General features: G+C 40.8%; 1 long non-coding RNA gene across 1 annotated transcript in view; it reads left to right on the top strand.

Moving 5' to 3' along the window:
* Positions 1-15,934, top strand: part of LOC111750854 (uncharacterized) — a 28,167-nt gene that overhangs the window by 8,477 nt on the left and 3,756 nt on the right. The window lies entirely within an intron of this gene.

Genomic DNA, 15,934 nt, shown 5'->3' with positions numbered 1-15,934 from the left:
TTGCATTCCCATCAGCAATGAATAAGGGATCCAATTTCCCCACATCCTCGCCAACATTTGATATTTTCTGTTTCTTTTGTTTGTTTTTATCTTGGCCATCCTCGTTGTTGTTGTTAGGTGCCATCAAGTTAGTTCTGACTCATAGTCACCCTACAGGACAGAGTAGAACTGCCCCCATAGGGTTTCGAAGGAGTGGCTTGTGGATTTGAACTGCCGTCCTTTTGGTTAGCAGCTGAGCTCTCAACCACTATGCTACCGGGGCACCTTAGCCATCCTAGTGGGAGTGAAATGGTGTCTAATTGAGGTTTTGATGTGCATCTCACTGATGGCTAATGATGTTGAGCATCTTTTTGTGTGCATGGTGGGTGATAGAGATTGAATTGTGTCCCCCCCAAAATGTATGTCAGTTTGGCTAGGCCATGATTCCCAGTATTGTGTGATTGTCCACCATTTTGTCACCTGATGTGATTTTCCTATGTGTTGTAAATCCTACCTCTATGATGTTAATATTTATTATGATGTTTGTGGTGATACACATTCATTTGGTGATCTAACTGAATGTGGAAATTATAGAACAATATCATTAATATCACATGCAAGCAAAATTTTGCTGAAGATCATTCAAAAACGGCTGCAGCAGTGTATCAACAGGGAACTGCCAGAAATTCAAGCTGGTTTCAGAAGAGCACATGGAACCAGGGATATCATTGCTGATGTCAGATGGATCCTGGCTGAAAGCAGGGAATACCAGAAGGGTGTTTACGTGTGTTTTATTGACTGTGCAAAGGCATTCGACTGTTTGGATCATAACAAACTATGGATAACATTGCAAAGAATGGGAATTCCAGAACACTTAATTGTGCTCATGAGGAACCTTTACATAGATCAAGAGGCAGTTGTTCAGACAGAACAAGGGGATACTGATTGGTTTAAAGTCAGGAAAGGTGTGTGTCAGGGTTGTATTCTTTCACCATACCTATTCAATCTGTATGCTGAGCAAATAAAACAAGAAGCTGGACTGTATGAAGAAGAACGGGGCATCAGGATTGGAGGAAAACTCATTAACAACTGTGTTATGCAGATGATACAATCTTGCTTGCTGAAGGTGAAGAGGACTTGAAGCACTTACTGACGAAGATCAAAGACCATAGCCTTCAGTATGGATTGCACCTCAACATAAAGAAAACAGAAATCATCACAACTGGACCAATGAGCAACATCATGATAAATGGAGAAAAGATTGAAGTTGTCAAGGATTTCATTTTACTTGGATCCACAATCAACAGCCATGGAAGCAGCAGTCAAGAAATCAAAAGACACATTGCATTGGGTAAATCTGCTGCAAAGGGCCTCTTTAAAGTGTTAAGAGCGAAGATATCACCTTGAAGACTAAAGTGCGCCTGACCCAAGCCATGGTATTTTCAATCACATCATATGCATGTGAAAGCTGGACAATGAATAAGGAAGACTGAAGAAGAATTGATGCCTTTGAATTGTGGTGCTGGCGAAGAATATTGAATATATCATGGACTGCCAAAAGAATGAACAAATTTGTCTTAGAAGAAGTACAGCCAGAATGCTCCTTAGATGCAAGGATAGCGACACCGCACCTTACATACTTTGGACTTGTTGTCAGGAGGGACCAGTCCCTGGAGAAGGACATCATGCTGGGCAGAGTACAGGGTCAGAGGAAAAGGGGAAGAGCCTCAACGAGGTAGATTGACACAATGGCTGCCACAAAGAGCTCAAGCATAACAGTGATTGTAAGGATGGCTCAGGACCGGGCAGTGTTTCATTCTGTTGTGCATAGGGTCACTATGAGCTGGAACTGGCTCGATGGCACCTAACAACAACACAACAACATGACGTTAATGAGGAATCAGCAGTCATTTAACGAGACAACTCAATCTACAAGATTTGATTGTGTTTTAAGTCAATCTCTTTTGAGATATAAAAGAGAGAAGCAAGCAGAGTGGCAGGGGGACCTCCCACCACCAAGAAACAAGAGCCACGAGAATAGCGCTTCCTTTGGACTTGGGCTTCCTGTGCTGACAAGCTCCTCAACTGGGGAAGATTGATGACAAGGATCTTCCCCTAGAGCCCACAAGAGAGAAAAAGGCTTCCCCTGGAGCTGACACACTGAATTCGGACTTCTAGCCTCCTAGACTGTGAGAAAATAAATTTCTCTTTGTTAAAGCCATCCACTTGTAGTATTTCTGTTATAGCAGCACTAGATGACTAAGGCAGTGGCCACTTGAATGTCCCATTTGGTGAAATGTCTATTCAAGTCCTTTGCCATTTTATGATGGGGTTAATTTTGTTTTTGTTGTTAAGTCGTCAAAGTTTTATGTATATTTTGGTTATTAGATTCTTGTTGGATATATGGTTTACAAAGATATTCTCCCAGCTGGCAGCTTGTCTTATCACTTTTTTGGTAAAGTCTTTTGATGAACAAAAGCTTTTAAATTTTATGATGTCCCATTTATTTATTTTGTCTTTTGCTATTTTTGCTTTTGGTATTATATTAGATAATCCATTGTTGAAAGCTAGACCTGACAGTGTTGCCCCTGCTTGTTCTTTTAAGAATTTTATGGTTTTAGTTTGTACGTTTAGGTCCTTAATCCATTTTGAATTTGTTTTTGTGTATGGTGTCGGGCATGAGTCCTCTTTCATTTTTCTGCATGTGGAAATCCAGTTTTTCTCAGCACCATTTCTTGAAGAAACTCTTTCTCCCCCATTGAATGGACTTACCAGCCTTGTAAAAATCAGCCGACCACAGATGTCTGGGTTTATTTATGGACTCTCAATTCTATTCCATTGGGCCGTGTGTCTATTGTTATACCAGTACCGGCTGTTTTGATTACTGTAGCTGTATAGTATGTTTTGAAATCAGAAGTGTGAATGTTCCTAGTTTGTTCTTCTCTTTCAACATTGTCTTAGCTCTTCAGGGCCTCTTGCCATTCCATATAAAGTTGAGGATTGGTTTTCCTATTTCTATAAAGAAAGCTTTTGGAATTTTGATAGGGACTGCATTGAACCTATAGAGCTCTTGGTTTAGTATTGATATCTTAATGATATTAAGTCTTCCAATCCCTGAACATGGAACATCTTTCCATTTATTTAAGTATTCTTTAATCTCTTTCAGCAGTGTTTTATAGTTTCCATTGTATAAGTCTTCCACATCCCTCATTAGATTTATTACTAGGTATGTTCTTCTCTTAGATGCTGTTTTAAATGGAATTGTTTCCCCAATTTCCCTTTTGGATTTCTTATTGCTGGTGTATAGAAACTCAACTGATTTTTGTTTGTTGACCTTGTACTCTGCAACTTTGCTGAATTATTAGCTCTAGAAGTTTTCTTGGGGACTCTGGGATTTTCTTTATATTGGATCATATCATCTAAGAATAGAGGCAGTTTTTACTTCTTTTCCAATCTGTATGCCTTTTATTTCTTTTCCTTGTCTTATTGCTCTGGCTAGGACTTCTAATACAATATGACTAGAAGTGGTGAGAGTGGGCACCCTTGTCTTGTTCCCAATTTCAAGGGGAAAGCTCCCAGTCTTTCTCCATTAAGTACAATGTTTGCTGTTGGCTTTTTATATATGCCTTGAATCATTTTGAGGAAATTTCCCTTCTGTTAAAATCATCTTATAGGGTTTTCCTCAAGAAAGGGTGTTAGATTTTACCAAATGCTTTTTCTGCATCCATAAAAAAATGCTTTTTCTGCATTCATAGATTTGATCAAATGGTTCTTTTTCTTTGTTCTAGTAATGTGCTATATTACCTAGACTGATTTTCTAATGTCGAACCACCCCTGCTGTCTTAGTTATCTAGTGCTGCTATAACAGAAATACAAGTGGATGGCTTTAACAAAGAGAAATTTATTCTCTCACAGTGTAGGAGGCTAGAAGTCCAAATTCAGGGTGCCAGCTCCAGGGGAAGGCTTTCTCTCTCTGCTGACTCTCAGAGAAGGTCCTTGTTATCAAACTTCCCCTGGACTAGGTAGGAGCTTCTCTGCACAGGAACCCCAAGTCCAAAGGATGCGCTGTGCTCCCGGCGCTGCTTTCTTGGTGGTATGAAGTTTCCCCGTCTTTCTGCTCGCTTCTCTTTTTTTATCTTAGAAAGAGATTGGCTTAAGACAAAATCTAATCTTGTAGATTGAGTCCTGCCTCATTAACACAACACAACTGCCACTAATCCCATCACATCACATCATAGAGATAAGATTTACAACACATAGGAAAATCACATCAAATGACAAAATGGTGGACAGTTAACACAATACTGGGAACCATTGCCTAGCTAAGTTGACAGATTTTGAGGGGACACACTTCGACTCATGACACCTGCATTCCTGGAATAAACCCCACTTGGTCATGATGTATGACTCCTTAAATATGCTGTTGGATTCTGTTCCCTAGTGTTTTGTTGAGGATTTTTGCATCCATATTCATAAGAGATATTGACCTTTAGTTTCTTTTTTTGTGGTGTCTTTGTCTGTTTTGGATATCAGGGTTATGTTTGCTTCATAGAATGAATTAGGGACTATTCCTTGTCTATCTTTTGGAAGAATTAAAACAGTATTGGTTTCAGTTCTCCTCTAAATGTTTGGTAAAATTTCCTAGTGAAGCCATCTGGTCCAGGACTTTTTTTTTTTTTTTTTTTTCGTTTGGGGAGGTTTTTGATCACTGATCTTATCTCTTCACTTGTTATGGCTCTTTTAAGACTTTTTATTTTTTCTTGCGTCAGTTTGGGTAGCCTCTGTGCTTCTAAGAATTTGTCCATTTCATCTAGGTTATCCAGTTTGTTGCTGTACAGTTGTTCATAATATTCTATCATAATTCTCTTTATTTCTATTGAGTCAGTAGTAATGTACCCTCTTTCATTTTATTTTGGTTATTTGAATATTTTCTCTTTTTTTTTTTGTCAGTCTAGCTAAAGGTTTGTCAATTTTATTGATCTTTTCAAAGAACCAACTTATGGTTTTATTGAGTCTTTTTATTGTTTTTATGTTTTATGTATTCATTTTTGCTTTGATCTTTGTTATTACCTTTTTTTCTGGTAGGTAGACTTGGTTTGCTCTTCTCTTTCTAGTTCCTGGAGTTAGGCTGTTAACTTGGGAGCTTTCTTCTTTCTTTATTGCTATTTGTTTTCCTCTGAGTACTGCCTTCGCTGCATCCCATATGTCTTGGTATGTAGTGCTTTCATTTTTGTTTAACTCTAAGAAATTTGTGATTTCTCTATTGATTTCTTCCTCGACCCATTGATAGTTTAATACTGTGTTGTTTAATTTCCGTATGTTTGTGTACTTTTCAGGTTTTTTCCTGTTATTGATTTCTAGGTTCACTCCATTATGGTCAGATAAAATACTTTTTAAGTTTATCGAAACTTGGTTTGTTACCTAAAATGTGGTTTATGCTGGAGAATGATACATGTGCTCTTGAGTAGAAAGTATATTGTGCCATTTTGGGATAGAGTGTTCTATATATGTCTGTTACATCTATTTAGTTTATAGTGTCATTCAGGTCCTCTGTTTCCTTGTTGATCTTCTTTCTAGATGTCCTGTCCAATACTGAAAGTGGTGTATTAAAGTCTCCAGCTCTTATTGTAGTACTATTTATTTCTCCCTTCAGTTCTATCAGTGTTTGCTTTATATATTTTGGTGCCCCAATGTTGGGTGCATGTATATTTATGACTGTTAAATCTTCTGGATTAATTAACCATTTTATCACTATATAATGTCATCTTTATCTCCACTTCATCCAATATTAAGATTGCTACCCCAGCTCTCTTGGTTATTATTTGCATGAAATACATTTTTCTATCCTTTCACTTTCAACCTATTTGTGTCCTTGGGCTGAGGCATGTCTCTTGTAAACAGCATATAGTTGCATCATTTTTTTAAAATCCATTCTGCCACTCTCTGCCTTTCAATTGGAGCATTTAGTCCAGTTTTATTCACTGTGATTGCTGATAGAAGTGACGTACTTCTGCCATTTTGTTGTTTTTTGTGTGTCTTAAGCCTTCTTTGTTTTTGTTCTTTAGTACTACTTGCTTTTGTGTTTTCATTGGTTTATTGTACTGAGCCTTTTTGGTTTCCTTGTGTGTATGTTTTTTGTATCTTTTCTTAGTGGTTACTATGAACATTACATTTAAGAGCTTGTATTTATAACATTCTAGGGTATTCAGTAACATACAAGAAATTCTATATCTATACCATTCCTCTCTGCCTTTTGTTTTTGTTAACATTAATTACGTCTTTATATTTCACGTGCCCTCTAAGTTAATTTTATCCTTTTGTATATTATTAAAAAACATGAGGGACAAACATTTAGAATTATCAATCATGAATACTTTATTGCTAGCCCTTTTACTTGTCCACGTATTTTCCTTTATTAGGGATTTTTTTGTGCGTATGTGTATTTCTTTGAATTACTTTCTAGTGTCTCTTCTCTTCCATCTACAGAATGCTCATTAGTATTTTTCGTACGGACAGTCTGGTGGATATGGACTCTCTCAGCCTATGTTTGTCTGGTATGTTTTAATTGCACCGTCATTCTTGAAGGATAGTTTTGCTGGGTGGTTACCAGTTTTTTTTTTTCTTTCAGAACTTTAAATACATCATTCCATTGCCTTCTAGCTGCCAATGTTTCTGAGGACAAATCACCACTTAATCTTATTGGTAATCCTTTGTATGTGACTGTTTGCTTCTCTCTCACTGCTTTCAGGATTCTCTATCTTTCATTTTTGTGAACCTAACTATGAGTTGTCCTGGTGTAGATCTCTTTGGGTTTATCCTGCTTGGGTTTCTCTGAGCTTCTTGGATTTGTAGATTAATGTCCTTTGTTAGATTGGGGAAATTTTCTGTTATTATTTCTTAGAATAGTTTTTCTGTCACTTTCTCGCTCTCATCTCTTTCTGGAATTCCCATGATGTATATATTAAATCTCTTGTTGTTATTTCATAATTCCATTAAACTGTGAGCAGCTTTCTTGAGCCTCCATTCTTGTTGCTCTTCAGCATCTGTGATTTTAAGTATTTTACCCTCTAATTCGCTGACTCTTTCTTCTGCCTGCATAAATCTGTTGGTAAGTCCGTCTGGTGTGTTTCTTGTTTCAATTATAGTCCCTTTCAGCTGCAATATCTCTTTTTTTAGATCCTTATTTTGTTTTTGCATTGTTTGCCTTATTTCCTTTAGCTCTTTGTGTTTTCCCTTAGTTCTTTAATTATGTTTAATGTTGTTATGGGAAACCCTGGTGGCGTAGTGGTTAAGTGCTACAGCTACTAACCAAAGGGTCAGCACTTCGAATCCACCAGGCGCTCCTTGGAAACTCTATGGGGCAGTTCTACTCTGTCCTACAGGGTCACTATGAGTCGGAATTGACTCGACGGCAGTGGGTTTGGTTTTTTTTTTTTTTTTTAGTTTAATGTTGTTATATTTTTCCTTTCATTATTTGGTTATACCTAGATGTGCTTTCGGAGCCCTGGGTGGCACAGTAGTTAAGAGCTCAGCTGCTAACCAAAAGGTCAGGAGTTCAAATCCACCAGCCACACCTTGGAAACCCTATAGGGGCACTCTGAGTTGGAATCAACTCAATGGCAACAGATTTGTTTTAGATGTGCTTTCACTCCCTTTGTCATGTTCATTTGGATGGGTCATTTTTTCTGTTCTTTGTGTGTCTTGTGATTTTTTGTTGCTACATTAGACTTTTTCAGGATGTTTCCTTTCTCAGTTCTCCCCAGTATTTGGTGGTTTTGCCTGCACTACTTTCTTCAAGAAACTCTTAGGCAGGCAGCACCTTCAGCCTTTGCTTACTGTTTCCTCTCCCTCTCTGTAATAGGTCTTTTTCTCTACCTGATTTAATTAGGATTCGAAAGTTCCAGATCTCAGTTTTCAACTTTCAGCCTCTTCCAAACACACCAGAAAAAAACACACTGTGATGAATCTCTCCAACAGCCAGCACCACCACTCAGGCAAGATGTTGTGTACTAATCAATATGTCCACCAGGGCATGCAGCTCTCTCTCTCTGGTTATTACCCCTTTCTCTTCTTTGTTTCTGCAGCCACGTTCTTAGTCAGAAAACCCAGCAAGCCCCCTCTGGGGCTGAGTTTTGCCCTCCAATTTTGCCCAAGGCTTCCTTCTCTGCTCCCTGGTGTTTGCTTCTATCTGAGCTGGATTTCAGGGGAAACACAAGCTGACTTTCCTCTGTTTCAGGAGGAGGAGGGACTGACACTCCACAGAAGAACCTTCAAGAGATCTGTCTTGTTGGTTTCAGAGCCCCAGTGGGCCTGTGGTAGTTGGGCAGGGGCAGTCTCCTCTTAGGTAACCCTCCTCCTGTCTCCACTGTAGGGGACCTTGTACAGGAGTTCATATCAGCCTAGAGGCTAACAGTTACCGGGTAGAGGAGGGATTGTGATATTCTGAATGGAACCCCACGGAAGTCTGCCTTGTTGGTATCAGAGCCTGCCCTGTGGGTGTAGCTTCCTACTGCACAGCAGCCTTAGTCAGCAGTCCTCAGCACCAACTGGAAAAGGAAGCAGACAGACCCAAGTTGATCCCCAGGGAGATCTGTCCTGTTGGTTTCAGACGCCTGAGCTACACAGTGCACAGGAAGGAAGGTAGAATGCTGACCACGATTGCAGACTCCACTACAGGAAGCCTTCTGTGGCAATTCACTGCAGGGATACAGGTGACAGTGTCTGAATGAGAGAGGGGTTGTCACACTGCAAACAGACCCTCAGGGATGTTTATCTCATTGCTATCAGAAACCTTCCCCATGTAGTATGTTGGCTGTGGGTGTAGCCTCCACGCAATATATCTGTTTCATAGTACACAGCAGCCTCAGTCAGCAGTCCTCAGCTCTGACCAGAAGGGAGAGCAGATAGATGCAGACTGACTCCCTGGGAGGTCTGTCCTGTTGGATTTAAAGGCCAGAGCTATGTAGTGCATAGGGAGGCAGGTAGAGTGTTGACTGTGAGAACAGACTCCACTTCAGGGGTGCTTCTGTAGTAGTTCACAGTTGGTTGCAGCCCACAGTGTCCAGGTGGGGGAGGTGCTAGCACACTTCCAAAGGACCCCCAGGAAGGTCAACCTTGTTGATTTAAGAGCAGAAACTTGGGATCCTGTGTCTTTGTATAGGCAGGGGATGTGGCTCTTTTTGGGAGGCCGCTTCCCCAGTTCACAGTAGCCAGCAGCCTGCACGTGGCTGGGGTGGAGGTGGGAGGGAAGAGCAGGGACATCAAGAGAAGCATTTTTCCTACCATATGCAAATTGTTGTTGATTCTTGCCTGCCTGCTGCTTTCTCTGCTCCCTATTCAGAGTCCCTCAAAGCCAAGTGCTATTTCATTGTTGTATTTCTTGTTATATTTGTGGGGAAGGGTCAGATGATGGTCTGTTTAAGCCACCATCTTCTCTCTATCTCTGTCTTCATGTGTTTGTTAGCTGCCTGAATGTCTTCTTTGGTGAAGTGTCTGTTTATGTACTTTGCTCATTTTTTAGTTGGGTTGTTTGTCTTTTTATTTTGAGGTGTTGAAGTTTCCCATAAATTTTAGATAATAGACCCTTGTCAGATATGTTGTTGCTAATTTTTTTTCCCCAGTCTGTAGATACTGTTTTCACTCTTTTAGTGAAGTATTTGGTGTACATAATATTTAATTTTTAGGAGGTCCCAGCTATATACTTTATCTTCTGCTGTCTGTGTATTATGAGTTATGTTTGACAGTCTATTTAGGCCATAAGATATGGTCCCTAGATTTGTCCATATTTTTTTTTATTGAACTTTATAGGTTTAGGTTTAATATTTAACTCTTCCATACATTTCGAGTTAGTTTTTGTGTATAGTGTGAGGTATGGATCCTGTTTCATTTTTCTGCAAATAGATACCCATTTTTGTCAGTACCATTTGTTAAAGAGACTATCTCTTCCCCATTTAATGGACTTTGACCCTTTGTCGAAGATAGCTGTTATAGCTAGATGGATTTACTTCTAGGTTCTGAATTTTGTTCCATTGGTCTATGCGTCTATTGTTGTACCTGTACCAGGCTATTTTGACTACTGTGGCTGTATAGTAGATTCTGAGATTGATAAGGCTTCCTATTTTGTTCTTCTTCTTTAATAATGCTTTAGCTATCCAGGGCCTGTTTCCTTTCCACAGAAAGTTGGAGATTAGTTTTTCTATTTCGTTAAAGAATATCGTTGGAATTTGAATCAGGGTTGCATTATATCTGTAGATCGTGCTAGGTAGTATTGATATTTTCACAATGTTAAGTCTTCTTATCCATAAGCAGGGTATGTTTTTCCATTTATGTAGGTCTCTTCTAGTTTCTTGCAGTAGTATTTTGTAGTTTTTTTTTTTTTTTCGTATAAGTCTTTTACATCTCTTGTTATTTATTACTGAGTATTTTATCCTTTTGGAGGCTCATCTTAGGCTGGACTCTCTGGAGAAGCAAAACAAGTGAAGTATATATATGTACATATAGACAGACAAAGATTTATCTGAAGGAAATGGCTCACACGGTTGTAGAGGCTTGTAAGTCCCAACTCCATAGGTCAGGCGTCAGGCTGGAGGCTTCTCCTGACTCATGTAGCTGCAGGGACTGATGAATCCAAGAGGCAGTCAAATCCCAAGATCAGCAGACAATATGGCAGGCCTCTGGCTCAAGTCTCAAGAACTGGAGGTCAGATAATGATGAGCCAGATGCAGGATCCAGAGCATGCAAAAACCATTTTTGTTCTTTTGTACATAGGGTCGCTGTAAGTTGGAACTGACTCAGTGGCATCTAACAACAACAACATTGCCACCCCATGCCATGGATTAGACACTACTAGAAAATTCAGACCAATATTCCCCATGAATATAGATGCAAAAATTCTCAACAAAATTCTAGCCAACAGAATTCAACAGCATATCAAACAAGTAATACATCATGATCAAGTGGGATTTATACCAGGGATGCAAGTGTTCAGACCTCTTGAGGATGAGCCAAAATTTTTTTCTGTAGCTTCTCATTTTACTCTTTTGGTGAACTCTTTTGATGAGCATAAGTGTTTAATTTTTAGGAGCTCCCAGTTATCCAGTTTATCTTCTGGTGCTTGTGCATTGTTAGTTATGGTTTGTCTCCTATTTATGCCATATATTAGGGCCCCTAGTGAGATTTCTCCATCGTTGTCTGCCATGCCAAGCCACTGATGAGATTAACCCAGCTTTGCCTGAAAAGCCTTTGAGTCATCCCCTGAGGATGCATCTGTGTCATTGCCTGGAGCATTGCCTGAGACACATGCCTTACAAGACACTGCTGAATGTCCCCAGAACCCACCACACCACCCATGTTTGCTTCTATACCTATAATATAGACTTAAGTCCCAATAAGCCCAAAAGGTGAAATACAAAGTGTGACCCAGGAAGAGGTACACTACACTCCAAAAGAACTACTTAACTTTTCTAATATGTATGAACAGAAGCCTGGGGAAGATGTGTAGGAATGGGTATTAATGGTATGGAATAATGGTGCAAGGAACATAAAGTTGGATCAGTCTGAGTTTATTGATATGGGCCCACTAAGCTCAGGTTCTCCACTCAGTGTTTCAGCTCAAGAGGATAAGAAAGGATCTAATAGTTTATTTGGTTGATTCGCTGAAACATAGATTATGTAGTGGTCTACACTAAATCAAGTTGAAGTACCAGACCTGCCTTGGTATTCTGTAGAAGGAATCCAAAGATTTAGGGAAATTGGCATGTTAGAATGGATTAATCAGGTTAGACCCACAGACTTACACATGGAGTGCCCCGAAGACACACCTTTTACCACAACAGTGAGGAACAAATTTGTGAAGGGAGCCCCAGCATGCTTTAAGACTGCTGTGATAGCTATTTTATTTAAGTCAGATTTGACAGTGGGAGCCATAACTTAGTTAAGACACCTAATTAAAATGGAGCTGATCAGACCCTGTGGTGGTAGGGGCCAAGTTGTGGCACTGAATTGACAAAAACAAGGTAGGCGTGGTTACCATAATAGACAGCAGAGTCAAAGCAGTAATCAGGGTAGTCTGATTCATATGGACTTATGGTATTGGCTACTTTGTTGTGGTGTCCCTAGGGGTGAAACATATAGGATATCTACTAAATATTTATTTGATCTGTACAAGTGGAAGAATTCTAGGTCAAGTGAATGGCAGTCTAACTCAAATTGCCAGAATAAAGAGTCATGGCAGCTCACTCAATTCCCAGACTTGAGCCAGTTTACAGATCCACAACCCCTTCAATAAAGGGAAGGTTGGATCCCCTTCAAAAAGGACCCCACAACACTGCCAAAAATTTATACTGTTAATCTTTCTCCCAGCCTTCCCCAAAGGGATCTATGACCTTTTAAGAGAGTGATTGGTCACTGAGGAAAAGGAAATAATCAGATTTTTCGGGTGTTACTGGGTACTGGCTCTGAACTGACACTGATTCTCAGAGACCCAAAACACAAGTCAGAGTGGGGGTGTGTAGAGGTCATTGTCTTAGGCTGGGTTCTCTAGAGAAGCAAAACCAGTATAGCATATAAATATATAGAGAGAGATTTATATCAAGGAAACAGCTTATGTGATTATAATGTCCCAAATCCTTGGATCAGGATAGATGCCTTCCCCAATTCACAGAGCCGCAGAAGCTGGTGAACCCAAGATCAGCAGGTCGGAGAGCAGGGCTCCCAGTCACAGGCTGTGAAGGTCAAGGAATCCCAAGGTGGACAGGTAAGCTGCTAGCTCAAGCCCCAAGAACCAGAGGTCAGACAAGAGAGCTGCTGGATCCAGAACAAGCCAACAACCTTTGCAAGGTGAGCAGGAAGGAAGTAGGCAGCAGAAGGCAGAGAGATGAAGGGTGAGGGGGCGGTCAGCCACCACAGGCCCCACCCCCACTGGTACCACTCAGCAGATTCCATCATGGGAGTGATTACATACCAAATTTCAACTGGGAAGTGATCACATTATACAGCTCCCAAAACACTGAGAATCATGGCCCAGCCAAGTTGATGCACAATTTTAACCATCACACTCATTTTAGAGTCTTAGCTCATGTTCAGCTAATGGTGGGTCCTGTGAGTCCCCAAACCCATCCTGTAGTGATTTCCCCAGTTCCAGGATGCATAATTGGAATAGATACACTCAACAACTGCAGAACCCCCACAGTGGGTCTCAGACATGTGGAGTAAGGGCAATTATGGTAGGAAAAGCCAAGAATAGAGAGTTCTAATGGCCATTAGACTGCCCCCATCTAGGAAAATAGTAAACCAAAAGCAATACTGCATTCCTGGAGGGATTGCAGAGTTTATTGCCACCATCAAACACTTGAAGGATACAGGGGTGGTGATTCTCACTTCATCCTCATTCAACTCTCCTATTTAGTCTGTGCAAAAAACACATGGGTCTTGAAGAGTGACAGTGGATTACTGAAAACTTAACCAAGTGGTGATTCCAATTGCAGCTGCTGTTACAGATGTGGTTTCATTGCTGAACAAATTAATACATCTCCTGGTATCTGGTGGAAACCCTGGAGGTGTAATGATTAAGAGCTACAGCTGCTAACCAAAATGTCAGCAGTTTGAATCCACCAGGTGCTCCTTGCAAACCGTATGAGGCAGTTCTACTCTGTCCTGTAGGGCCACTGTGAGTTGGAATCAACTCGACGGCAATGGGTTTATTTTTTTCATTTTGGTACCTGGTATGCAGCTGTTGATCTGGCTAATGCCTTTTTCTCCATACTGGTTTCGAATGACCAACACAAGCAGTTTGCCTTCAGTTGGCAAGGTCAGCAATACAGCTTCACTGTCCTACCCCTAAAGTATATCAACTCTCCAGCCCTATGTTATAAATTAGTCCGCAGGGATCTTGATTGCCTTTCCCTTACACAAGACATCACACTGGCCCATTGCATTCATGACATTATACTTGTTGGACCTAGTAAGGAAGAAATGTCAATGACTCTAGACTTACTGGTAAAAGATTTTTGTGCTTGAGGGTGGGAAATTAATCTGACAAAAATTCAAGTGTCTTCCACCTCAGTGAAATTTCTAGGGGTCCAGTGGTGTGGGGCATGTGGAAATATTCCTTCTAAAGGATAAGTTATTGCATCTTGTCTCTCCCACAACTAAAAAGGAGGCACGACACCTAGAGGGCCTTTTTGGATTTGGGAGGCAATATATTCCTCATCTGGGTGTGTTACTCTGGCCTATTTATCAAGTGACTCAAGAAGCTTCTAGTTGAGTGGCACCCAGAACAAGAGAAGGCTCTGTGACAGGTTCAGGCTGCCGTGCAAGCTGCTCTGCCCCTTTGGCCATAGGATCCATCTGATCCAATGGTGCTTGAAGTGTCAGTGCCAGATAAAGATGCTGTTTGGAGTCTTTGGCAGGCCCCTATTGGTGAATCACAGCAGACTCAGGATTTGGGAGCAAAGCCCTGCCATCCTGTGCAGGTAACTACTCTCCTTTTGAAAAACTGTTTTTGGCTTGTTACTGGGCCTTAGTAGAGACTGAACACTTAACCATGGGACACCAAGTCACCATGCAGCCTGAGCTGCCCATCATGAGCTGGGTGTTGTCTGACCCAGAGTCATAAAGTTTGACGTGCACAGCAGCACTTCATCATTAAATGGAAGTGGTATATACAAGATCAGGCCCAAGCAGGACGTGAAGGCAAAAGTAAGTTGCATGAGGAAGTGGCCCAAATGCCCATGATCTCCACTCTTGTCACATTACCTTCCATCTACCAGTCTGCACCTGTGGCCTCATGGGGAGCTCCTTATTATCAGTATTGCCTCAGATCAAGGGACTCGCTTATATAACAGATGAAGTACGACACTGAGCCCATGTTCATGGAATTCAGTGGTCTTACCATGTTCCCCATCATCCTGAAGCAGCTGGCTTGATAGAACAATGGAATGGCCTTCTAAAGACACAATTAAGGTGCCAGCTATGTGGCAATACTTTGCAAGCTTAGTGTAATGTTCTCCAGAAGGTTATATATGCTCTAAACCAGCATCCAATATATGGTGCTGTTTCTCCCATAGCCAGAATCCACAGGTCCAGGAGTCAAGGGGTGGAAATAGGAGTGGCATCACTCAGTATTACCTCTAGTGACCCACTGGCAAAATATTTTCTCCCTGTCCACATGACCCTATACTCTGTGGGCCTAGAGGTCTTAGTTCCAAAAGGTGGAATGCTCCCAGCTGGTGACAGAACACTGAATCCATTGAACTGGAAGCTAAGAATGCCACCTGGCCACTTTGGGCTCCTCATGCTTCTAGATAACAGTGAAAGGAGTTACCGTATTTGCTGGTGTGATTCTGATCACCAAGAGGAAACTGGTTTGATGTTACATTAAGGGAGTGAAGAAGAGTATCTCTAGAATACAGGAGATACCTTAGGGCATCTCTTAGTACTACCATGACCTGCGATTAAAGTCAGTAGAAAACTACAACCCAATTCTGACGTACTAATGGCCCAGACCCTTCAGGAATGAAGGTTTAAGTCACCCATCCAGGCAAAGAACCATGACCAGCTGAGGAGCTTGCTGAGGATAAAGGGAATAAGGAATGGGTGGTGGAAGAAGGTAGTTCTAAATACCACCCATAACCATGTGTCCAGTTGCAGAAGACTAATTGTTATATTTCTTGCTCACATGTGTGCATCAAATATTTTTTCACTTATATAAGATGTAAATGGGGCTAGTGCATTTTCAGTTGTACGCGTATTAGTTGTATCATGGTACCCGCAAGTGACTTATGCCTTTTTTAGAGATTTTGTATGGTTTAAGATGTGTATAGGTGCCAAGCTGACAAGGGGTGAACTGTGATAGTTAAGGTTGTGTCAAATTGGCTGGGCTGTGATTTTGCAGTTATGTAATGATGTAATCAACTCCATGATGAGATGTGCTATGACCAGCCAATCAGATGAAAGG

This window comes from Loxodonta africana, chromosome 4 (genome assembly GCF_030014295.1).
Source record: "Loxodonta africana isolate mLoxAfr1 chromosome 4, mLoxAfr1.hap2, whole genome shotgun sequence".
Classification (NCBI taxonomy): Eukaryota; Metazoa; Chordata; class Mammalia; order Proboscidea; family Elephantidae; genus Loxodonta; species Loxodonta africana.
This window is presented reverse-complemented; position numbering and strand designations above follow the sequence as displayed.